This window comes from Rhinoderma darwinii, chromosome 4, assembly GCF_050947455.1.
Source record: "Rhinoderma darwinii isolate aRhiDar2 chromosome 4, aRhiDar2.hap1, whole genome shotgun sequence".
NCBI classification, from domain to species: domain Eukaryota; kingdom Metazoa; phylum Chordata; class Amphibia; order Anura; family Rhinodermatidae; genus Rhinoderma; species Rhinoderma darwinii.
The window spans coordinates 4,912,136-4,927,350 of record NC_134690.1 but is presented as its reverse complement, the minus strand read 5'-3'; the positions used below and the strand labels follow the sequence as shown (position 1 = coordinate 4,927,350).

At 44.2% G+C, this 15,215-nt stretch overlaps 27 non-coding genes across 27 annotated transcripts; all 27 read right to left on the bottom strand.

The window, feature by feature from the left end:
- Positions 1 to 96: 96 nt before the first annotated feature.
- Positions 97 to 169, bottom strand: TRNAV-UAC (transfer RNA valine (anticodon UAC)). Its single transcript has one exon. It is a non-coding gene; the product is annotated as a tRNA-Val (tRNA).
- Positions 170 to 438: 269 nt separating this feature from the next.
- Positions 439 to 511, bottom strand: TRNAV-UAC (transfer RNA valine (anticodon UAC)). The gene has a single exon. It is a non-coding gene; the product is annotated as a tRNA-Val (tRNA).
- A 930-nt stretch (positions 512 to 1,441) lies between these two features.
- Positions 1,442 to 1,514, bottom strand: TRNAV-UAC (transfer RNA valine (anticodon UAC)). Its single transcript has one exon. It is a non-coding gene; the product is annotated as a tRNA-Val (tRNA).
- Positions 1,515 to 1,783: 269 nt separating this feature from the next.
- Positions 1,784 to 1,856, bottom strand: TRNAV-UAC (transfer RNA valine (anticodon UAC)). Its single transcript has one exon. It is a non-coding gene; the product is annotated as a tRNA-Val (tRNA).
- A 98-nt stretch (positions 1,857 to 1,954) lies between these two features.
- Positions 1,955 to 2,027, bottom strand: TRNAV-UAC (transfer RNA valine (anticodon UAC)). Its single transcript has one exon. It is a non-coding gene; the product is annotated as a tRNA-Val (tRNA).
- Positions 2,028 to 2,296: 269 nt separating this feature from the next.
- TRNAV-UAC (transfer RNA valine (anticodon UAC)) lies at positions 2,297 to 2,369 on the bottom strand. The gene has a single exon. It is a non-coding gene; the product is annotated as a tRNA-Val (tRNA).
- A 269-nt stretch (positions 2,370 to 2,638) lies between these two features.
- TRNAV-UAC (transfer RNA valine (anticodon UAC)) lies at positions 2,639 to 2,711 on the bottom strand. The gene has a single exon. It is a non-coding gene; the product is annotated as a tRNA-Val (tRNA).
- A 759-nt stretch (positions 2,712 to 3,470) lies between these two features.
- Positions 3,471 to 3,543, bottom strand: TRNAV-UAC (transfer RNA valine (anticodon UAC)). The gene has a single exon. It is a non-coding gene; the product is annotated as a tRNA-Val (tRNA).
- A 269-nt stretch (positions 3,544 to 3,812) lies between these two features.
- TRNAV-UAC (transfer RNA valine (anticodon UAC)) lies at positions 3,813 to 3,885 on the bottom strand. Its single transcript has one exon. It is a non-coding gene; the product is annotated as a tRNA-Val (tRNA).
- A 759-nt stretch (positions 3,886 to 4,644) lies between these two features.
- On the bottom strand, positions 4,645 to 4,717 carry TRNAV-UAC (transfer RNA valine (anticodon UAC)). The gene has a single exon. It is a non-coding gene; the product is annotated as a tRNA-Val (tRNA).
- A 269-nt stretch (positions 4,718 to 4,986) lies between these two features.
- TRNAV-UAC (transfer RNA valine (anticodon UAC)) lies at positions 4,987 to 5,059 on the bottom strand. Its single transcript has one exon. It is a non-coding gene; the product is annotated as a tRNA-Val (tRNA).
- Positions 5,060 to 5,818: 759 nt separating this feature from the next.
- Positions 5,819 to 5,891, bottom strand: TRNAV-UAC (transfer RNA valine (anticodon UAC)). The gene has a single exon. It is a non-coding gene; the product is annotated as a tRNA-Val (tRNA).
- A 440-nt stretch (positions 5,892 to 6,331) lies between these two features.
- TRNAV-UAC (transfer RNA valine (anticodon UAC)) lies at positions 6,332 to 6,404 on the bottom strand. Its single transcript has one exon. It is a non-coding gene; the product is annotated as a tRNA-Val (tRNA).
- Positions 6,405 to 7,163: 759 nt separating this feature from the next.
- On the bottom strand, positions 7,164 to 7,236 carry TRNAV-UAC (transfer RNA valine (anticodon UAC)). The gene has a single exon. It is a non-coding gene; the product is annotated as a tRNA-Val (tRNA).
- Positions 7,237 to 7,505: 269 nt separating this feature from the next.
- On the bottom strand, positions 7,506 to 7,578 carry TRNAV-UAC (transfer RNA valine (anticodon UAC)). The gene has a single exon. It is a non-coding gene; the product is annotated as a tRNA-Val (tRNA).
- Positions 7,579 to 8,337: 759 nt separating this feature from the next.
- TRNAV-UAC (transfer RNA valine (anticodon UAC)) lies at positions 8,338 to 8,410 on the bottom strand. Its single transcript has one exon. It is a non-coding gene; the product is annotated as a tRNA-Val (tRNA).
- Positions 8,411 to 8,850: 440 nt separating this feature from the next.
- On the bottom strand, positions 8,851 to 8,923 carry TRNAV-UAC (transfer RNA valine (anticodon UAC)). The gene has a single exon. It is a non-coding gene; the product is annotated as a tRNA-Val (tRNA).
- Positions 8,924 to 9,192: 269 nt separating this feature from the next.
- On the bottom strand, positions 9,193 to 9,265 carry TRNAV-UAC (transfer RNA valine (anticodon UAC)). The gene has a single exon. It is a non-coding gene; the product is annotated as a tRNA-Val (tRNA).
- A 760-nt stretch (positions 9,266 to 10,025) lies between these two features.
- Positions 10,026 to 10,098, bottom strand: TRNAV-UAC (transfer RNA valine (anticodon UAC)). The gene has a single exon. It is a non-coding gene; the product is annotated as a tRNA-Val (tRNA).
- Positions 10,099 to 10,367: 269 nt separating this feature from the next.
- Positions 10,368 to 10,440, bottom strand: TRNAV-UAC (transfer RNA valine (anticodon UAC)). Its single transcript has one exon. It is a non-coding gene; the product is annotated as a tRNA-Val (tRNA).
- Positions 10,441 to 11,199: 759 nt separating this feature from the next.
- TRNAV-UAC (transfer RNA valine (anticodon UAC)) lies at positions 11,200 to 11,272 on the bottom strand. Its single transcript has one exon. It is a non-coding gene; the product is annotated as a tRNA-Val (tRNA).
- Positions 11,273 to 11,541: 269 nt separating this feature from the next.
- On the bottom strand, positions 11,542 to 11,614 carry TRNAV-UAC (transfer RNA valine (anticodon UAC)). The gene has a single exon. It is a non-coding gene; the product is annotated as a tRNA-Val (tRNA).
- Positions 11,615 to 12,871: 1,257 nt separating this feature from the next.
- TRNAV-UAC (transfer RNA valine (anticodon UAC)) lies at positions 12,872 to 12,944 on the bottom strand. Its single transcript has one exon. It is a non-coding gene; the product is annotated as a tRNA-Val (tRNA).
- A 269-nt stretch (positions 12,945 to 13,213) lies between these two features.
- TRNAV-UAC (transfer RNA valine (anticodon UAC)) lies at positions 13,214 to 13,286 on the bottom strand. Its single transcript has one exon. It is a non-coding gene; the product is annotated as a tRNA-Val (tRNA).
- Positions 13,287 to 13,874: 588 nt separating this feature from the next.
- TRNAV-UAC (transfer RNA valine (anticodon UAC)) lies at positions 13,875 to 13,947 on the bottom strand. Its single transcript has one exon. It is a non-coding gene; the product is annotated as a tRNA-Val (tRNA).
- Positions 13,948 to 14,713: 766 nt separating this feature from the next.
- On the bottom strand, positions 14,714 to 14,786 carry TRNAV-UAC (transfer RNA valine (anticodon UAC)). Its single transcript has one exon. It is a non-coding gene; the product is annotated as a tRNA-Val (tRNA).
- A 98-nt stretch (positions 14,787 to 14,884) lies between these two features.
- On the bottom strand, positions 14,885 to 14,957 carry TRNAV-UAC (transfer RNA valine (anticodon UAC)). Its single transcript has one exon. It is a non-coding gene; the product is annotated as a tRNA-Val (tRNA).
- Between the last annotated feature and the right edge of the window lie 258 nt (positions 14,958 to 15,215).

The window sequence follows — 15,215 nt, the reverse complement described above, 5'->3', positions numbered from 1 at the left end:
GGATATTGACTGTTCCGCAACCCACAACCTGCAAGCCATGCAGAAACAAATTGAGAAAAAGAATCCAGCCAATTAGTGGCAACCAAAAAAATACCATGTTTCTGCCCTGTCTCGAACAGGGGACCTTTCTCGTGTAAGGCGAACGTGATAACCACTACACTACAGAAACTTGGATATTGATTGTTCCGCAACCCACAACCCGCAAGCCATGCAGAAACGAATTGAGAAAAATAATCCAGCCAATTAGTGGCAACAAAAAAAATTCCATGTTTCTGCCCTGTCTCGAACAGGGGACCTTTCGCGTGTTAGGCGAACGTGATAACCACTACACTACAGAAACTTGGATATTGACTGTTCCGCAACCCACAACCTGCAAGCCATGCAGAAACAAATTGAGAAAAAGAATCCAGCCAATTAGTGGCAACCAAAAAAATACCATGTTTCTGCCCTGTCTCGAACAGGGGACCTTTCGCGTGTAAGGCGAACGTGATAACCACTACACTACAGAAACTTGGATATTGATTGTTCCGCAACCCACTACCCGCAAGCCATGCAGAAACGAATTGAGAAAAAGAATCCAGCCAATTAGTGGCAACAAAAAAAATTCCATGTTTCTGCCCTGTCTCGAACAGGGGACCTTTTGCGTGTTAGGCGAACGTGATAACCACTACACTACAGAAACTTCCCCTTGATACAAAAACCCACCATTGCAGAAACCAAAGTTTGACAAATTTAAAGGCTTTCTTTGTGTTAAAAGGAACACATAGTTCCTTGTTTCTGCCCAGTTTCGAACAGGGGCGTGTAAGGCGAACGTGATAACCACTACACTACAGAACCTTGGATATTGATTGTTCTGCAACCCGCAAGCCATGCAGAAACGAATTGAGAAAAATAATCCAGCCAATTAGCGGCAACAAAAAAAATTCCATGTTTCTGCCCTGTCTCGAACAGGGGACCTTTCGCGTGTTAGGCGAACGTGATAACCACTACATTACAGAAACTTGGATATTGATTGTTCCGCAACCCACAACCCGCAAGCCATGCAGAAACGAATTGAGAAAAATAATCCAGCCAATTAGTGGCAACAAAAAAAATTCCATGTTTCTGCCCTGTCTCGAACAGGGGACCTTTCGCGTGTTAGGCGAACGTGAAAACCACTACACTACAGAAACTTGGATATTGATTGTTCCGCAACCCACAACCTGCAAGCCATGCAGAAACGAATTGAGAAAAATAATCCAGCCAATTAGTGGCAACAAAAAAAATTCCATGTTTCTGCCCTGTCTCGAACAGGGGACCTTTCGCGTGTTAGGCGAACGTGATAACCACTACACTACAGAAACTTGGATATTGATTGTTCCGCAACCCACAACCTGCAAGCCATGCAGAAACGAATTGAGAAAAAGAATCCAGCCAATTAGTGGCAACCAAAAAAATACCATGTTTCTGCCCTGTCTCGAACAGGGGACCTTTCGCGTGTAAGGCGAACATGATAACCACTACACTACAGAAACTTGGATATTGATTGTTCCGCAACCCACAACCCGCAAGCCATGCAGAAACGAATTGAGAAAAATAATCCAGCCAATTAGTGGCAACAAAAAAAATTCCATGTTTCTGCCCTGTCTCGAACAGGGGACCTTTCGCGTGTTAGGCGAACGTGATAACCACTACACTACAGAAACTTGGATATTGATTGTTCCGCAACCCACAACCTGCAAGCCATGCAGAAACGAATTGAGAAAAAGAATCCAGCCAATTAGTGGCAACCAAAAAAATACCATGTTTCTGCCCTGTCTCGAACAGGGGACCTTTCGCGTGTAAGGCGAACGTGATAACCACTACACTACAGAAACTTGGATATTGATTGTTCCGCAACCCACAACCCGCAAGCCATGCAGAAACGAATTGAGAAAAATAATCCAGCCAATTAGTGGCAACAAAAAAAATTCCATGTTTCTGCCCTGTCTCGAACAGGGGACCTTTCGCGTGTAAGGCGAACGTGATAACCACTACACTACAGAAACTTGGATATTGATTGTTCCGCAACCCACAACCCGCAAGCCATGCAGAAACGAATTGAGAAAAATAATCCAGCCAATTAGTGGCAACAAAAAAAATTCCATGTTTCTGCCCTGTCTCGAACAGGGGACCTTTCGCGTGTTAGGCGAACGTGATAACCACTACACTACAGAAACTTGGATATTGATTGTTCCGCAACCCACAACCTGCAAGCCATGCAGAAACGAATTGAGAAAAAGAATCCAGCCAATTAGTGGCAACCAAAAAAATACCATGTTTCTGCCCTGTCTCGAACAGGGGACCTTTCGCGTGTAAGGCGAACGTGATAACCACTACACTACAGAAACTTGGATATTGATTGTTCCGCAACCCACAACCCGCAAGCCATGCAGAAACGAATTGAGAAAAATAATCCAGCCAATTAGTGGCAACAAAAAAAATTCCATGTTTCTGCCCTGTCTCGAACAGGGGACCTTTCGCGTGTTAGGCGAACGTGATAACCACTACACTACAGAAACTTGGATATTGACTGTTCCGCAACCCACAACCTGCAAGCCATGCAGAAACAAATTGAGAAAAAGAATCCAGCCAATTAGTGGCAACCAAAAAAATACCATGTTTCTGCCCTGTCTCGAACAGGGGACCTTTCGCGTGTAAGGCGAACGTGATAACCACTACACTACAGAAACTTGGATATTGATTGTTCCGCAACCCACAACCCGCAAGCCATGCAGAAACGAATTGAGAAAAAGAATCCAGCCAATTAGTGGCAACAAAAAAAATTCCATGTTTCTGCCCTGTCTCGAACAGGGGACCTTTTGCGTGTTAGGCGAACGTGATAACCACTACACTACAGAAACTTCCCCTTGATACAAAAACCCACCATTGCAGAAACCAAAGTTTGACAAATTTAAAGGCTTTCTTTGTGTTAAAAGGAACACATAGTTCCTTGTTTCTGCCCAGTTTCGAACAGGGGCGTGTAAGGCGAACGTGATAACCACTACACTACAGAACCTTGGATATTGATTGTTCTGCAACCCACAAGCCATGCAGAAACGAATTGAGAAAAATAATCCAGCCAATTAGCGGCAACAAAAAAAATTCCATGTTTCTGCCCTGTCTCGAACAGGGGACCTTTCGCGTGTTAGGCGAACGTGATAACCACTACACTACAGAAACTTGGATATTGATTGTTCCGCAACCCACAACCTGCAAGCCATGCAGAAACGAATTGAGAAAAATAATCCAGCCAATTAGTGGCAACAAAAAAAATTCCATGTTTCTGCCCTGTCTCGAACAGGGGACCTTTCGCGTGTTAGGCGAACGTGATAACCACTACACTACAGAAACTTGGATATTGATTGTTCCGCAACCCACAACCTGCAAGCCATGCAGAAACGAATTGAGAAAAAGAATCCAGCCAATTAGTGGCAACCAAAAAAATACCATGTTTCTGCCCTGTCTCGAACAGGGGACCTTTCGCGTGTAAGGCGAACGTGATAACCACTACACTACAGAAACTTGGATATTGATTGTTCCGCAACCCACAACCCGCAAGCCATGCAGAAACTAATTGAGAAAAATAATCCAGCCAATTAGTGGCAACAAAAAAAATTCCATGTTTCTGCCCTGTCTCGAACAGGGGACCTTTCGCGTGTTAGGCGAACGTGATAACCACTACACTACAGAAACTTGGATATTGATTGTTCCGCAACCCACAACCTGCAAGCCATGCAGAAACGAATTGAGAAAAAGAATCCAGCCAATTAGTGGCAACCAAAAAAATACCATCTTTCTGCCCTGTCTCGAACAGGGGACCTTTCGCGTGTAAGGCGAACGTGATAACCACTACACTACAGAAACTTAGATATTGATTGTTCCGCAACCCACAACCCGCAAGCCATGCAGAAACGAATTGAGAAAAATAATCCAGCCAATTAGCGGCAACAAAAAAAATTCCATGTTTCTGCCCTGTCTCGAACAGGGGACCTTTCGCGTGTTAGGCGAACGTGATAACCACTACACTACAGAAACTTCCCCTTGATACAAAAACCCACCATTGCAGAAACCAAAGTTTGACAAATTTAAAGGCTTTCTTTGTGTTAAAAGGAACACATAGTTCCTTGTTTCTGCCCAGTTTCGAACAGGGGCGTGTAAGGCGAACGTGATAACCACTACACTACAGAACCTTGGATATTGATTGTTCTGCAACCCGCAAGCCATGCAGAAACGAATTGAGAAAAATAATCCAGCCAATTAGCGGCAACAAAAAAAATTCCATGTTTCTGCCCTGTCTCGAACAGGGGACCTTTCGCGTGTTAGGCGAACGTGATAACCACTACACTACAGAAACTTGGATATTGATTGTTCCGCAACCCACAACCTGCAAGCCATGCAGAAACGAATTGAGAAAAATAATCCAGCCAATTAGTGGCAACAAAAAAAATTCCATGTTTCTGCCCTGTCTCGAACAGGGGACCTTTCGCGTGTTAGGCGAACGTGATAACCACTACACTACAGAAACTTGGATATTGATTGTTCCGCAACCCACAACCTGCAAGCCATGCAGAAACGAATTGAGAAAAAGAATCCAGCCAATTAGTGGCAACCAAAAAAATACCATGTTTCTGCCCTGTCTCGAACAGGGGACCTTTCGCGTGTAAGGCGAACGTGATAACCACTACACTACAGAAACTTGGATATTGATTGTTCCGCAACCCACAACCCGCAAGCCATGCAGAAACGAATTGAGAAAAATAATCCAGCCAATTAGTGGCAACAAAAAAAATTCCATGTTTCTGCCCTGTCTCGAACAGGGGACCTTTCGCGTGTTAGGCGAACGTGATAACCACTACACTACAGAAACTTGGATATTGATTGTTCCGCAACCCACAACCTGCAAGCCATGCAGAAACGAATTGAGAAAAAGAATCCAGCCAATTAGTGGCAACCAAAAAAATACCATGTTTCTGCCCTGTCTCGAACAGGGGACCTTTCGCGTGTAAGGCGAACGTGATAACCACTACACTACAGAAACTTAGATATTGATTGTTCCGCAACCCACAACCCGCAAGCCATGCAGAAACGAATTGAGAAAAATAATCCAGCCAATTAGCGGCAACAAAAAAAATTCCATGTTTCTGCCCTGTCTCGAACAGGGGACCTTTCGCGTGTTAGGCGAACGTGATAACCACTACACTACAGAAACTTCCCCTTGATACAAAAACCCACCATTGCAGAAACCAAAGTTTGACAAATTTAAAGGCTTTCTTTGTGTTAAAAGGAACACATAGTTCCTTGTTTCTGCCCAGTTTCGAACAGGGGCGTGTAAGGCGAACGTGATAACCACTACACTACAGAACCTTGGATATTGATTGTTCTGCAACCCGCAAGCCATGCAGAAACGAATTGAGAAAAATAATCCAGCCAATTAGCGGCAACAAAAAAAATTCCATGTTTCTGCCCTGTCTCGAACAGGGGACCTTTCGCGTGTTAGGCGAACGTGATAACCACTACACTACAGAAACTTGGATATTGATTGTTCCGCAACCCACAACCTGCAAGCCATGCAGAAACGAATTGAGAAAAATAATCCAGCCAATTAGTGGCAACAAAAAAAATTCCATGTTTCTGCCCTGTCTCGAACAGGGGACCTTTCGCGTGTTAGGCGAACGTGATAACCACTACACTACAGAAACTTGGATATTGATTGTTCCGCAACCCACAACCTGCAAGCCATGCAGAAACGAATTGAGAAAAAGAATCCAGCCAATTAGTGGCAACCAAAAAAATACCATGTTTCTGCCCTGTCTCGAACAGGGGACCTTTCGCGTGTAAGGCGAACGTGATAACCACTACACTACAGAAACTTGGATATTGATTGTTCCGCAACCCACAACCCGCAAGCCATGCAGAAACGAATTGAGAAAAATAATCCAGCCAATTAGTGGCAACAAAAAAAATTCCATGTTTCTGCCCTGTCTCGAACAGGGGACCTTTCGCGTGTTAGGCGAACGTGATAACCACTACACTACAGAAACTTGGATATTGATTGTTCCGCAACCCACAACCTGCAAGCCATGCAGAAACGAATTGAGAAAAATAATCCAGCCAATTAGTGGCAACAAAAAAAATTCCATGTTTCTGCCCTGTCTCGAACAGGGGACCTTTCGCGTGTTAGGCGAACGTGATAACCACTACACTACAGAAACTTGGATATTGATTGTTCCGCAACCCACAACCTGCAAGCCATGCAGAAACGAATTGAGAAAAAGAATCCAGCCAATTAGTGGCAACCAAAAAAATACCATGTTTCTGCCCTGTCTCGAACAGGGGACCTTTCGCGTGTAAGGCGAACGTGATAACCACTACACTACAGAAACTTGGATATTGATTGTTCCGCAACCCACAACCCGCAAGCCATGCAGAAACGAATTGAGAAAAATAATCCAGCCAATTAGCGGCAACAAAAAAAATTCCATGTTTCTGCCCTGTCTCGAACAGGGGACCTTTTGCGTGTTAGGCGAACGTGATAACCACTACACTACAGAAACTTCCCCTTGATACAAAAACCCACCATTGCAGAAACCAAAGTTTGACAAATTTAAAGGCTTTCTTTGTGTTAAAAGGAACACATAGTTCCTTGTTTCTGCCCAGTTTCGAACAGGGGCGTGTAAGGCGAACGTGATAACCACTACACTACAGAACCTTGGATATTGATTGTTCTGCAACCCGCAAGCCATGCAGAAACGAATTGAGAAAAATAATCCAGCCAATTAGCGGCAACAAAAAAAATTCCATGTTTCTGCCCTGTCTCGAACAGGGGACCTTTCGCGTGTTAGGCGAACGTGATAACCACTACACTACAGAAACTTGGATATTGATTGTTCCGCAACCCACAACCTGCAAGCCATGCAGAAACGAATTGAGAAAAATAATCCAGCCAATTAGTGGCAACAAAAAAAATTCCATGTTTCTGCCCTGTCTCGAACAGGGGACCTTTCGCGTGTTAGGCGAACGTGATAACCACTACACTACAGAAACTTGGATATTGATTGTTCCGCAACCCACAACCTGCAAGCCATGCAGAAACGAATTGAGAAAAAGAATCCAGCCAATTAGTGGCAACCAAAAAAATACCATGTTTCTGCCCTGTCTCGAACAGGGGACCTTTCGCGTGTAAGGCGAACGTGATAACCACTACACTACAGAAACTTGGATATTGATTGTTCCGCAACCCACAACCCGCAAGCCATGCAGAAACGAATTGAGAAAAATAATCCAGCCAATTAGTGGCAACAAAAAAAATTCCATGTTTCTGCCCTGTCTCGAACAGGGGACCTTTCGCGTGTTAGGCGAACGTGATAACCACTACACTACAGAAACTTGGATATTGCTTGTTCCGCAACCCACAACCTGCAAGCCATGCAGAAACGAATTGAGAAAAAGAATCCAGCCAATTAGTGGCAACCAAAAAAATACCATGTTTCTGCCCTGTCTCGAACAGGGGACCTTTCGCGTGTAAGGCGAACGTGATAACCACTACACTACAGAAACTTAGATATTGATTGTTCCGCAACCCACAACCCGCAAGCCATGCAGAAACGAATTGAGAAAAATAATCCAGCCAATTAGCGGCAACAAAAAAAATTCCATGTTTCTGCCCTGTCTCGAACAGGGGACCTTTCGCGTGTTAGGCGAACGTGATAACCACTACACTACAGAAACTTCCCCTTGATACAAAAACCCACCATTGCAGAAACCAAAGTTTGACAAATTTAAAGGCTTTCTTTGTGTTAAAAGGAACACATAGTTCCTTGTTTCTGCCCAGTTTCGAACAGGGGCGTGTAAGGCGAACGTGATAACCACTACACTACAGAACCTTGGATATTGATTGTTCTGCAACCCGCAAGCCATGCAGAAACGAATTGAGAAAAATAATCCAGCCAATTAGCGGCAACAAAAAAAATTCCATGTTTCTGCCCTGTCTCGAACAGGGGACCTTTCGCGTGTTAGGCGAACGTGATAACCACTACACTACAGAAACTTGGATATTGATTGTTCCGCAACCCACAACCTGCAAGCCATGCAGAAACGAATTGAGAAAAATAATCCAGCCAATTAGTGGCAACAAAAAAAATTCCATGTTTCTGCCCTGTCTCGAACAGGGGACCTTTCGCGTGTTAGGCGAACGTGATAACCACTACACTACAGAAACTTGGATATTGATTGTTCCGCAACCCACAACCTGCAAGCCATGCAGAAACGAATTGAGAAAAAGAATCCAGCCAATTAGTGGCAACCAAAAAAATACCATGTTTCTGCCCTGTCTCGAACAGGGGACCTTTCGCGTGTAAGGCGAACGTGATAACCACTACACTACAGAAACTTGGATATTGATTGTTCCGCAACCCACAACCCGCAAGCCATGCAGAAACGAATTGAGAAAAATAATCCAGCCAATTAGTGGCAACAAAAAAAATTCCATGTTTCTGCCCTGTCTCGAACAGGGGACCTTTCGCGTGTTAGGCGAACGTGATAACCACTACACTACAGAAACTTGGATATTGATTGTTCCGCAACCCACAACCTGCAAGCCATGCAGAAACGAATTGAGAAAAATAATCCAGCCAATTAGTGGCAACAAAAAAAATTCCATGTTTCTGCCCTGTCTCGAACAGGGGACCTTTCGCGTGTTAGGCGAACGTGATAACCACTACACTACAGAAACTTGGATATTGATTGTTCCGCAACCCACAACCTGCAAGCCATGCAGAAACGAATTGAGAAAAAGAATCCAGCCAATTAGTGGCAACCAAAAAAATACCATGTTTCTGCCCTGTCTCGAACAGGGGACCTTTCGCGTGTAAGGCGAACGTGATAACCACTACACTACAGAAACTTGGATATTGATTGTTCCGCAACCCACAACCCGCAAGCCATGCAGAAACGAATTGAGAAAAATAATCCAGCCAATTAGTGGCAACAAAAAAAATTCCATGTTTCTGCCCTGTCTCGAACAGGGGACCTTTCGCGTGTTAGGCGAACGTGATAACCACTACACTACAGAAACTTGGATATTGATTGTTCCGCAACCCACAACCTGCAAGCCATGCAGAAACGAATTGAGAAAAAGAATCCAGCCAATTAGTGGCAACCAAAAAAATACCATGTTTCTGCCCTGTCTCGAACAGGGGACCTTTCGCGTGTAAGGCGAACGTGATAACCACTACACTACAGAAACTTAGATATTGATTGTTCCGCAACCCACAACCCGCAAGCCATGCAGAAACGAATTGAGAAAAATAATCCAGCCAATTAGCGGCAACAAAAAAAATTCCATGTTTCTGCCCTGTCTCGAACAGGGGACCTTTCGCGTGTTAGGCGAACGTGATAACCACTACACTACAGAAACTTCCCCTTGATACAAAAACCCACCATTGCAGAAACCAAAGTTTGACAAATTTAAAGGCTTTCTTTGTGTTAAAAGGAACACATAGTTCCTTGTTTCTGCCCAGTTTCGAACAGGGGCGTGTAAGGCGAACGTGATAACCACTACACTACAGAACCTTGGATATTGATTGTTCTGCAACCCGCAAGCCATGCAGAAACGAATTGAGAAAAATAATCCAGCCAATTAGCGGCAACAAAAAAAATTCCATGTTTCTGCCCTGTCTCGAACAGGGGACCTTTCGCGTGTTAGGCGAACGTGATAACCACTACACTACAGAAACTTGGATGTTGATTGTTCCGCAACCCACAACCTGCAAGCCATGCAGAAACGAATTGAGAAAAATAATCCAGCCAATTAGTGGCAACAAAAAAAAATTCCATGTTTCTGCCCTGTCTCGAACAGGGGACCTTTCGCGTGTTAGGCGAACGTGATAACCACTACACTACAGAAACTTGGATATTGATTGTTCCGCAACCCACAACCTGCAAGCCATGCAGAAACGAATTGAGAAAAAGAATCCAGCCAATTAGTGGCAACCAAAAAAATACCATGTTTCTGCCCTGTCTCGAACAGGGGACCTTTCGCGTGTAAGGCGAACGTGATAACCACTACACTACAGAAACTTGGATATTGATTGTTCCGCAACCCACAACCCGCAAGCCATGCAGAAACGAATTGAGAAAAATAATCCAGCCAATTAGTGGCAACAAAAAAAATTCCATGTTTCTGCCCTGTCTCGAACAGGGGACCTTTCGCGTGTTAGGCGAACGTGATAACCACTACACTACAGAAACTTGGATATTGATTGTTCCGCAACCCACAACCTGCAAGCCATGCAGAAACGAATTGAGAAAAAGAATCCAGCCAATTAGTGGCAACCAAAAAAATACCATGTTTCTGCCCTGTCTCGAACAGGGGACCTTTCGCGTGTAAGGCGAACGTGATAACCACTACACTACAGAAACTTAGATATTGATTGTTCCGCAACCCACAACCCGCAAGCCATGCAGAAACGAATTGAGAAAAATAATCCAGCCAATTAGCGGCAACAAAAAAAATTCCATGTTTCTGCCCTGTCTCGAACAGGGGACCTTTCGCGTGTTAGGCGAACGTGATAACCACTACGCTACAGAAACTTCCCCTTGATACAAAAACCCACCATTGCAGAAACCAAAGTTTGACAAATTTAAAGGCTTTCTTTGTGTTAAAAGGAACACATAGTTCCTTGTTTCTGCCCAGTTTCGAACAGGGGCGTGTAAGGCGAACGTGATAACCACTACACTACAGAACCTTGGATATTGATTGTTCTGCAACCCGCAAGCCATGCAGAAACGAATTGAGAAAAATAATCCAGCCAATTAGCGGCAACAAAAAAAATTCCATGTTTCTGCCCTGTCTCGAACAGGGGACCTTTCGCGTGTTAGGCGAACGTGATAACCACTACACTACAGAAACTTGGATATTGATTGTTCCGCAACCCACAACCTGCAAGCCATGCAGAAACGAATTGAGAAAAATAATCCAGCCAATTAGTGGCAACAAAAAAAATTCCATGTTTCTGCCCTGTCTCGAACAGGGGACCTTTCGCGTGTTAGGCGAACGTGATAACCACTACACTACAGAAACTTGGATATTGATTGTTCCGCAACCCACAACCTGCAAGCCATGCAGAAACGAATTGAGAAAAAGAATCCAGCCAATTAGTGGCAACCAAAAAAATACCATGTTTCTGCCCTGTCTCGAACAGGGGACCTTTCGCGTGTAAGGCGAACGTGATAACCACTACACTACAGAAACTTGGATATTGATTGTTCCGCAACCCACAACCCGCAAGCCATGCAGAAACGAATTGAGAAAAATAATCCAGCCAATTAGTGGCAACAAAAAAAATTCCATGTTTCTGCCCTGTCTCGAACAGGGGACCTTTCGCGTGTTAGGCGAACGTGATAACCACTACACTACAGAAACTTGGATATTGATTGTTCCGCAACCCACAACCTGCAAGCCATGCAGAAACGAATTGAGAAAAAGAATCCAGCCAATTAGTGGCAACCAAAAAAATACCATGTTTCTGCCCTGTCTCGAACAGGGGACCTTTCGCGTGTAAGGCGAACGTGATAACCACTACACTACAGAAACTTAGATATTGATTGTTCCGCAACCCACAACCCGCAAGCCATGCAGAAACGAATTGAGAAAAAGAATCCAGCCAATTAGTGGCAACCAAAAAAATACCATGTTTCTGCCCTGTCTCGAACAGGGGACCTTTCGCGTGTTAGGCGAACGTGATAACCACTACACTACAGAAACTTCCCCTTGATACAAAAACCCACCATTGCAGAAACCAAAGTTTGACAAATTTAAAGGCTTTCTTTGTGTTAAAAGGAACACATAGTTCCTTGTTTCTGCCCAGTTTCGAACAGGGGACCTTTCGCGTGTAAGGCGAACGTGATAACCACTACACTACAGAACCTTGGATATTGATTGTTCTGCAACCCGCAAGCCATGCAGAAACGAATTGAGAAAAATAATCCAGCCAATTAGCGGCAACAAAAAAAATTCCATGTTTCTGCCCTGTCTCGAACAGGGGACCTTTCGCGTGTTAGGCGAACGTGATAACCACTACACGACAGAAACTTGGATATTGATTGTTCCGCAACCCACAACCCGCAAGCCATGCAGAAACGAATTGAGAAAAATAATCCAGCCAATTAGCGGCAACAAAAAAAATTCCATGTTTCTGCCCTGTCTCGAACAGGGGACCTTTCGCGTGTTAGGCGAACGTGATAACCACTACACTACAGAAACTTCCCCTTGATACAAAAACCCACCATTGCAGAAACCAAAGTTTGACAAATTTAAAGGCTTTCTTTGTGTTAAAAGGAACACATAGTTCCTTGTTTCTGCCCAGTTTCGAACAGGGGCGTGTAAGGCGAACGTGATAACCACTACACTACAGAACCTTGGATATTGATTGTTCTGCAACCCGCAAGCCATGCAGAAACGAATTGAGAAAAATAATCCAGCCAATTAGCGGCAACAAAAAAAATTCCATGTTTCTGCCCTGTCTCGAACAGGGGACCTTTCGCGTGTTAGGCGAACGTGATAACCACTACACTACAGAAACTTGGATGTTGATTGTTCCGCAACCCACAACCTGCAAGCCATGCAGAAACGAATTGAGAAAAATAATCCAGCCAATTAGTGGCAACAAAAAAAATTCCATGTTTCTGCCCTGTCTCGAACAGGGGACCTTTCGCGTGTTAGGCGAACGTGATAACCACTACACTACAGAAACTTGGATATTGATTGTTCCGCAACCCACAACCTGCAAGCCATGCAGAAACGAATTGAGAAAAAGAATCCAGCCAATTAGTGGCAACCAAAAAAATACCATGTTTCTGCCCTGTCTCGAACAGGGGACCTTTCGCGTGTAAGGCGAACGTGATAACCACTACACTACAGAAACTTGGATATTGATTGTTCCGCAACCCACAACCCGCAAGCCATGCAGAAACGAATTGAGAAAAATAATCCAGCCAATTAGTGGCAACAAAAAAAATTCCATGTTTCTGCCCTGTCTCGAACAGGGGACCTTTCGCGTGTTAGGCGAACGTGATAACCACTACACTACAGAAACTTGGATATTGATTGTTCCGCAACCCACAACCTGCAAGCCATGCAGAAACGAATTGAGAAAAAGAATCCAGCCAATTAGTGGCAACCAAAAAAATACCATGTTTCTGCCCTGTCTCGAACAGGGGACCTTTCGCGTGTAAGGCGAACGTGATAACCACTACACTACAGAAACTTAGATATTGATTGTTCCGCAACCCACAACCCGCAAGCCATGCAGAAACGAATTGAGAAAAATAATCCAGCCAATTAGCGGCAACAAAAAAAATTCCATGTTTCTGCCCTGTCTCGAACAGGGGACCTTTCGCGTGTTAGGCGAACGTGATAACCACTGCACTACAGAAACTTCCCCTTGATACAAAAACCCACCATTGCAGAAACCAAAGTTTGACAAATTTAAAGGCTTTCTTTGTGTTAAAAGGAACACATAGTTCCTTGTTTCTGCCCAGTTTCGAACAGGGGCGTGTAAGGCGAACGTGATAACCACTACACTACAGAACCTTGGATATTGATTGTTCTGCAACCCGCAAGCCATGCAGAAACGAATTGAGAAAAATAATCCAGCCAATTAGCGGCAACAAAAAAAATTCCATGTTTCTGCCCTGTCTCGAACAGGGGACCTTTCGCGTGTTAGGCGAACGTGATAACCACTACACTACAGAAACTTGGATATTGATTGTTCCGCAACCCACAACCTGCAAGCCATGCAGAAACGAATTGAGAAAAAGAATCCAGCCAATTAGTGGCAACCAAAAAAATACCATGTTTCTGCCCTGTCTCGAACAGGGGACCTTTCGCGTGTAAGGCGAACGTGATAACCACTACACTACAGAAACTTAGATATTGATTGTTCCGCAACCCACAACCCGCAAGCCATGCAGAAACGAATTGAGAAAAAGAATCCAGCCAATTAGTGGCAACCAAAAAAATACCATGTTTCTGCCCTGTCTCGAACAGGGGACCTTTCGCGTGTTAGGCGAACGTGATAACCACTACACTACAGAAACTTCCCCTTGATACAAAAACCCACCATTGCAGAAACCAAAGTTTGACAAATTTAAAGGCTTTCTTTGTGTTAAAAGGAACACATAGTTCCTTGTTTCTGCCCAGTTTCGAACAGGGGACCTTTCGCGTGTAAGGCGAACGTGATAACCACTACACTACAGAACCTTGGATATTGATTGTTCTGCAACCCGCAAGCCATGCAGAAACGAATTGAGAAAAATAATCCAGCCAATTAGCGGCAACAAAAAAAATTCCATGTTTCTGCCCTGTCTCGAACAGGGGACCTTTCGCGTGTTAGGCGAACGTGATAACCACTACACGACAGAAACTTGGATATTGATTGTTCCGCAACCCACAACCCGCAAGCCATGCAGAAACGAATTGAGAAAAATAATCCAGCCAATTAGTGGCAACAAAAAAAATTCCATTTTTCTGCCCTGTCTCGAACAGGGGACCTTTCGCGTGTTAGGCGAACGTGATAACCACTACACTACAGAAACTTGGATATTGATTGTTCCGCAACCCACAACCCGCAACCCATGCAGAAACGAATTGAGAAAAATAATCCAGCCAATTAGCGGCAACAAAAAAATACCATGTTTCTGCCCTGTCTCGAACAGGGGACCTTTCGCGTGTAAGGCGAACGTGATAACCACTACACTACAGAAACTTGGATATTGATTGTTCCGCAACCCACAACCCGCAAGCCATGCAGAAACGAATTGAGAAAAATAATCCAGCCAATTACCGGCAACAAAAAAAATTTCATGTTTCTGCCCTGTCTCGAACAGGGGACCTTTCGCGTGTAAGGCGAACGTGATAACCACTACACTACAGAAACTTGGATATTGATTGTTCCGCAACCCACAACCCGCAAGCCATGCAGAAACGAATTGAGAAAAATAATCCAGCCAATTAGTGCCAACAAAAAAAATTCCATGTTTCTGCCCTGTCTCGAACACGGGACCTTTCGCGTGTTAGGCGAACGTGATAACCACTACACTACAGAAACTTGGATATTGATTGTTCAGCAACCCACAACCCACAAGCCATGCAGAAACGAATTGAGAAAAAGAATCCAGCCAATTAGTGGCAACAT